This window comes from Macrobrachium nipponense, chromosome 33 (assembly GCF_015104395.2).
Source record: "Macrobrachium nipponense isolate FS-2020 chromosome 33, ASM1510439v2, whole genome shotgun sequence".
Classification (NCBI taxonomy): domain Eukaryota; kingdom Metazoa; phylum Arthropoda; class Malacostraca; order Decapoda; family Palaemonidae; genus Macrobrachium; species Macrobrachium nipponense.
The window spans coordinates 14,867,459-14,876,130 of record NC_087219.1 but is presented as its reverse complement, the minus strand read 5'-3'; positions in this window follow the sequence as shown (position 1 = coordinate 14,876,130).

The window sequence follows — 8,672 nt, the reverse complement described above, 5'->3', positions numbered from 1 at the left end:
CAGCTATGGGTTAAATAGCAAAACTCAGCAATGATGGAAAGAAATGAAGGAATAAACGACAACGACGTAAATGGAACCTCTGGCAACAGAGGAGCTTCGTCCGGCAACCAGGTATTCAACCCAATTGTAGGGGAAGACGGTCAGGTACTTGGAGGTCGTCATCGAGCAACTGATCACCACAACGACAGTAATCAACAGCCTGAGATTGGAGCTGCAGAGGCAAAAAGGAAGAAATGGACAAGAGAAGAAAATAAGGAAATATGGAGATGCTACATCAGAAGCAACCCGACGGAGAGAGGATATAGAAGAAGATTGGTCAACATCTGGAATGAGAGGAATAACACCCCCCAAACAGAGCAGAGGCTGGCAGACCAAGTAAGGAACATAAAGAAAAAGAACTGGCTCTCCCCAACAGAAAGAGAAGAACTGGAAAGGGAAATGTCACACGACAACGAATTACACGAAGACGAACTGAGAGACGATGCCACAGAAGACGACAGGGAGGATGAGGTATCAAACAACGACACACGAAGAAACACCGACTAAGTAACAGAGAGGACGGAATGGGTAGAAAAGATTAGACAATGGATGGAGCCAGATACAGAGAGAACAAAGATCCCCTCCATGAAAGGGAGAAAACAAGTGAGGTCAATGAAATAATGGGCCTAATACACACCACCAGTATCACAGAAACAAATAACTTGACATATGCAGGAGCAAGATTATTAGCAGAACTGATGGGATTCGAAACACCAACACCACCGTCACAACCAACCCAACAGAAACCAAAACAGCAACCTCCTTGGAAAAGGCGCCTGAAAAAGCAAATCATGGTGATGAGATCTGACTTGAGTAAACTGAAAGAGGTGGCAGAAAAAAGGCTAAGAAGCAAGAAAACAAGGGAGGAACTCAACGAGAAATACAAAGTACAAGAGAGGGAATAAACAACACAATAGAAGATGTAAAACAGAGGCTTAAGGCCAAAGCACACAAGATCCAACGGTACATGAACAGGAATAAGGGATACCAACAGAACAAACTATTCGGAACCAACCAGAAAAGACTATACAGCCAACTAAGAGGGGAAGACAACCACCCAGAAATTCCTGAAGCCGAACCAAGTAAGAGACTCTGGGAAAACATATGGAGCAATCCGGTATCACACAACAAACATGCAACATGGCTCCAGGAAGTCAAGGAAGAAGAAACAGGGAGAATAAAACAAAGATTCACAGACATCACGACAGACACAGTCAGACACCAACTAAAGAAAATGCCAAACTGGAAAGCCCCAGGTCCCGATGAAGTCCATGGATACTGGCTCAAAAACTTCAAGGCCCTACACCCACGAATAGCAGAACAACTCCAGCATTGTATCTCAAATCACCAAGCACCCAAATGGATGACCACAGGAAGAACATCCTTAGTACAAAAAGACAAGAGTAAGGGAAATATAGCCGGTAACTACAGGCCTATCACCTGCCTACCAATAATGTGGAAGTTACTAACAGGTATCATCAGTGAAAGGCTATACAATTACCTAGAGGAGACAAACACCATCCCCCACCAACAGAAAGGCTGCAGAAGGAAGTGTAGGGGCACAAAAGACCAGCTCCTCATAGACAAAATGGTAATGAAGAACAGTAGGAGAAGGAAAAACCAACCTAAGCATGGCATGGATAGACTATAAGAAAGCCTTCGACATGATACCACACACATGGCTAATAGAATGCCTGAAAATATATGGGGCAGAGGAAAACACCATCAGCTTCCTCAAAAATACAATGCGCAACTGGAATACAATACTTACAAGCTCTGGAATAAGACTAGCAGAGGTTAATATCAGGAGAGGGATCTTCCAGGGCGACTCACTGTCCCCACTACTCTTCGTAGTAGCCATGATTCCCATGACAAAAGTACTACAGAAGATGGATGCCGGGTACCAACTCAAGAAAAAGAGGCAACAAAATCAACCATCTGATGTTCATGGACGACATCAAGCTGTATGGTAAGAGCATCAAGGAAATAGATTCCTAATCCAGACTGTAAGGATTGTATCTGGGGACATCAGGATGGAGTTTGGAATTGAAAAATGCGCCTTAGTCAACATACAAAAAGGCAAAGTAACGAGAACTGAAGGGATAAAGCTACCAGATGGGAGCAACATCAAACACATAGATGAGACAGGATACAAATACCTGGGAATAATGGAAGGAGGAGATATAAAACACCAAGAGATGAAGGACACGATCAGGAAAGAATATATGCAGAGACTCAAGGCGATACTCAAGTCAAAACTCAACGCCGGAAATATGATAAAAGCCATAAATACATGGGCAGTGCCAGTAATCAGATACAGCGCAGGAATAGTGGAATGGACGAAGGCAGAACTCCGCAGCATAGATCAGAAAACCAGGAAACAAATGACAATACACAAAGCACTACAACCAAGAGCAAATACGGACAGACTATACATAACACGAAAGGAAGGAGGGAGAGGACTACTAAGTATAGAGGACTGCGTCAACATCGAAACAGAGCACTGAGGCAATATCTGGAAAAAACCAGTGAAGACGAGTGGCTAAAGAGTGCATGGGAAGAAGGACTAATAAAAGTAGACGAAGACCCAGAAATATACAGTGCCAGTAATCAGATACAGCGCAGGAATAGTGGAATGGACGAAGGCAGAACTCCGCAGCATAGATCAGAAAACCAGGAAACAAATGACAATACACAAAGCACTACACCCAAGAGCAAATACGGACAGACTATACATAACACGAAAGGAAGGAGGGAGAGGACTACTAAGTATAGAGGACTGCGTCAACATCGAAAACAGAGCACTGGGGCAATATCTGAAAACCAGTGAAGACGAGTGGCTAAAGAGTGCATGGGAAGAAGGACTAATAAAAGTAGACGAAGACCCAGAATATACAGAGAGGCAGAGACAGAGGAACGAGAGAATGGCACAACAAACCAATGCACGGACAATACATGAGACAGACTAAAGAACTAGCCAGCGATGACAATTGGCAAAGGCTACAACTCTGGTGTCCCATGGTATTGCGACATCAATGAGTGATACTTTCTTCTTGACTTTGTCAATCAACGTCACGTCTGGTCTGTTTGCACGTATCACCCTATCCGTTCTGATACCATAGTCCCAGAGGATCTTTGCCTGATCGTTTTCTATCACTCCTTCAGGTTGGTGCTCGTACCACTTATTACTGCAAGGTAGCTGATGTTTCTTGCACAGGCTCCAGTGGAGGGCTTTTGCCACTGAATCATGCCTCTTTTTGTACTGGTTCTGTGCAAGTGCCGGGCATTCACTTGCTATGTGGTTTATGGTTTCATTTTTCGTATTGCACTTCCTACATATGGGAGAGATGTTATTTCCGTCTATCATACTTTGAACATATCTGGTTCTTAGGGCCTGATCTTGTGCCGCTGTTATCATTCCTTCAGTTTCCTTCTTTAGCTCTCCCCTCTGTAGCCATTGCCATGTGTCATCGCTGGCTAGTTCTTTAGTCTGTCTCATGTATTGTCCGTGCATTGGTTTGTTGTGCCAGTCCTCTGTTCTGTCTGTCATTCTCCTGTCTCTGTATATTTCTGGGTCTTCGTCTACTTTTATTAGTCCTTCTTCCCATGCACTCTTCAGCCACTCGTCTTCACTGGTTTTCAGATATTGCCCCAGTGCTCTGTTCTCGATGTTAACGCAGTCCTCTATACTTAGTAGTCCTCTCCCTCCTTCCTTTCGTGTTATGTATAGTCTGTCCGTATTTGCTCTTGGGTGTAGTGCTTTGTGTATTGTCATATGTTTCCTGGTTTTCTGATCTATGCTGCAGAGTTCTGCCTTCGTCCATTCCACTATTCCTGCGCTGTATCTGATTACTGGCACTGCCCATGTGTTTATGGCTTTTATCATATTTCTGGCGTTGAGTTTTGACTTGAGTATCGCCTTGAGTCTCTTGCATATATTCTTTCCAGATCGTGTCCTTCATCTCTTGGTGTTTTATATCCCCTCCTTCCATTATTCCCAGGTATTTCTATCCTGTCTCATCTATGTGTTTGATGTTGCTCCCATCTGGTAGCTTTATCCCTTCAGTTCTCGTTACTTTGCCTTTTTGTATGTTGACTAAGGCGCATTTTTCTATTCCAAACTCTATTATTATTATTATTATTATTATTATTATTATTATTATTATTATTATTATTATTATTATTATTATTCAAGGTTCCGTTAGCCTAGGTCGTTGGTAGATTTGTATTAGTTAGTGAATTATTTCATTAATGGGCTATCTATTTATTTTGTAAGTTATAGGTAGATTTTGCGTTATTTGTTGTTGCAGATTTTTATATAATTCGACATTTATTGAATAATAATAATAATAATAATAATAATAATAATAATAATAATAATAATAATAATTATTATATTATTATTATTATTATTATTATTATTATTATTATTATTATTATTATTATTATTTATTCGACATTTTGTTATATTATTTATATTTTTGTTCAAAAAATATAAATAATATAACAAAATGTCGAATAAATAATAATAATAATAATAATAATAATAATAATAATAATAATAATAATAATAATAATAATAATATAAATAATAATAATATATTATTATTATTATTATTATTATTATTATTATTATTCAATAAATGTCGAATTATATAAAAAATCTGCAACAAATAACGCAAAATCTACCTATAACTAACAAAATAAATAGATAGCCCATTAATGAAATAATTCACTAACTAATACAAATCTACCAACGACCTAGGCGAACGGAATTCAAAACTCCAACGGAGAAATGTCATCAAGCACCGGCTATGGCCCAGCCTAAGGTTTACGAACACTGGCTGTACAGCCACAGCCCCGAATTACATCACAACTTCACAGGAGAACTTCTGAGGATAACTTCGAGAAGCCAACTATTTGATAGCAGGAAAGACCCATGTACGCATGCAAGTATATATTATACCAAAAGGTTTACCAATTTTTAATCATTGTTACAGAAGGCAAGGCACACATGCAAATAAATATTTAAAGATATACATCTCATATACATACAGAAACACATGCACATTATTAGATATATATGTATCTAATACAAGGAGCCAAAACGTAAAAAGTCCATACATTATTTCAGAGACCAAACTGCCTCTCTCTTCAGGAAGGGGAATGATGAGAAGAGTTACAGAAAAGGTGGTATATAATCTGTGCACTAACTGTTATAACTTTCAATGCATTTTTTTTCTCACCAATATTACTACTGTTATTACCAGTATTATGATTATTATCTTTTATGCTACCTCAGCTATTTGGTGGATAAGTGCCGATTATTCATTTTTTTTTATCATGTTGTCTCATGTATCTTGATTGTGTATGTTACTGTCTGCATTTTGTATATTCTATGCATATGGCCCTGAGCTGAAATAAAGGAAGTGATTTGCCTGTCAAGCCGATGTAAAATTGATCACAGTCGAGGCAAGGGATTTCATATACTCCTGTGTCTTTGAGGATTGGCCTTTGTTGGACGTTAATCAGGGATTTGGCTAAGGTATTTAGTAGGTAACAGCAAAAGGGTTAGAGTTTCCAAGAGTCTGTGTCAACGTCCTAATGGAAGAGTGATGTGAGGAGCCAGAGCAGAGAAAAGACAGAATATATAAGCACAAAGTTTTGTGAAGAATCAGAGAAAAGACAGAATATATAAGCACAAAATTTTGTGAGGAACCAGAAAAAAGACAACATATAGGCATAAAGTTTTGTGAGGCGCCAGAAAGAAATATAGACTATAAAGGCAGCAAGTTGTGGGTTAGGAACGCGAGTCGTGATTGGTTGGAAACGTGTGCAAAACACCTCATGAATCAGGAGAGGTGAAACGGACCAATGTGGAATGAGAACCCATCAGTGTGTGTGAGGAATGAGTGAATGGTCCCGAGTAGCTGGATTCTCCTTTGTTTATATCTCTGGAATCTCTGAATTCCCAGCACCTCTTACCAACTTCCTTTACCATCACAATGCCGGTATTAACCCGGTATGTATCCACCTTTCTCCATATGTGTCCGCCTTTTCTCAATACGTATTCCAACTTTTCTTAATATGTATCCACCTTTCTCAGTATGTATCCGCCTTTCTCAAAATGTATCCACCTTTCTCAATACATATACACATTTCTCAATATGTATCCACCTCTCTCAAAGTCCAGGGTAAACTGGTGTTAAGTAAAGTAGACAGCCGCATGAAGATATAGTTGATTAACGATTATTATTATATGATATAATAATTGTTGTAAACATGGCGTCCCAAGGAGGTTCTGCCACGCGTAGTCCACCTCGGAGTAGGTGACAAAGGTGGATACATATACCGGGTTAATACCCACAATGTCACCCTCTGCCAGGACTAAACCGTCGAAAAATGACTGCTAGAATTCTATGACAGACAACTTTCCCCCCCAACATCATTTTAGAAACGGCTGGTACGTACTTTATTTCATTGCTAATATTTTTGTCTATTTTTTATTTTTTCTTATTTTCTATGTCAGACCCACAGCGACAAAACCCCTACTATTTCATTCCCTCGCTTACAGCGTTAACACTCATTTCTCAATCTTTAGAACCGTTTAGCATTTTTCCTTCCGTCCTGTCACAACCGCTTGTCAAGAGGCGAGTTTTAAGGGTATGAAAGCAATTCAATTATGCATTAAGTCCGGTTATGTGCGAGAGAGAGTGTGTGTGTGTGTGTGTGTGTATATATATATATATATATATATATATATATATATATATATATATATATATATATATAAGTCATATCACATTTCCGTGATTCATATACATATATCGAGCTACAATGTCCTTTAATATCTAATTCGCTCTACCTCGGAATTAATATATTTTCATATATGCTTAACCGAGGGGGAATTTTTTTTTCTCGATAATAGACTTGCCCGGACCAAGGCGCGAACTCCATGGATCCTTTCAAATCCAGGAACGTCAGGTGAAGCGTTGACCTACTACACCACCGCGGTGGTGTAGTAGGTAAAGCTTCACTGACGTTCCTGGATTTGAAAGGATCCATGAGTTCGCGCCTTGGTCCGGGCAAGTCTATTATCGAGAAAAAAAAAATTCCCCCTCGGTTAAGCATATATGAAAATATATTAATTCCGAGGTAGAGCGAATTAGATATTAAAGGACATTGTAGCTCGATATATATATATATATATATATATATATATATATATATATATATATATATATATATATATATATATATATATATACTATTATCAACGAGAGGCATTAGCTCTGGGTAAAAGAAACAGCATTGGCCTCTTTAATATTCTTACTTAAACTACTGAATTGTGTATAAGCCCATTGTGCAGAGAGCTTCAATAACATAATGAGAACTTCATTAACTTATGCAGGAGGACCTCTGGTAACATACCATCAAATTCGCTACTAGCGCCCAGCCACTAAACCCTTCTAAACATCTCTTCTTTAACCTGTCATTTTCCATTCTCTCCACAAGACCGAATCATCGTGAACTCTGGCCGACGCTAATCTTTTACCACTTATCCAAGCGTTTCCTACACCACGCTTGCACAGTTCCACGGTGGACGAGTGGTTTTCGCGCTCGGCTGCCAATCCGATGGTCCGAGGTTCGATTCCCGGCTCTGCCAAAGCGGAATCAGAGGAATTTATTTCTGGTGACAGAAATTCATTTCTCGATATAGTGTAGGTCCCGTTGCTAGGTGACCAATTGGTTCCTAGCCACGTAAAAATATCTAATCCTTCGGGTCAGCCCTAGGAGAGCTGTTAATCAGCTCAGTGGTCTGGTTAAACTAAGATATACTTAACTTTAACCACGCTAGCACAAGCAGTTGCCTCACCGTTTTCAATCCTTCTTCCTTCCGAAATCTGATAGTAGGCCTGTCCACACTAGGAAACATTGTTTGTAAACAAAGTTTGCAAACACTTTTTACAGCATATTTGTTTCCCACCCACATTTCGCGTTTCTGCGTGTATATTTATATATACACATGTACATTGTATGTAGGTGTGTGTATATTATATATATATATATATCTATATCTATATATATATATATATATATATATATATATATATATAGATATATATATATATATATATATATATATACACACACATATATATTGCAAACACTTGTTTCCCATCCAGAATGGAAAAAATTCAGCGTTTCTGTGTGTATATGTATGTGTCACATGTACAATGTATGTATATGTATTATATATATAAATACATGTATGTATGTACGTATGTATACGTGTATATATGTATATATGTAGTATCTATTTTCAATTCCTCGGACCGTTCCAATCTTTTGCACATGTCCAGCTACCTTCTTAGATTTCCATCCTCCGTGACTCTGAGAAATCTTGCATATCAGAATTTGGGGGAAAGCTGGATAGGAGAGCAAAGAAAGTCACCACTGACTAAGAAAAGCTGATGGAATCCTATAGTTATCAGAGGCTGATCTTGGTCCGTAACCAAGTAGGAGATTCGTGATTGACATTGATGCTGCTCTGATGACAGATAAAGGGTAGTTTTCTTTTCCTTGTTGAATTCATCAGGGTAAAATGATGAGTTATCTATTCATAATATTGA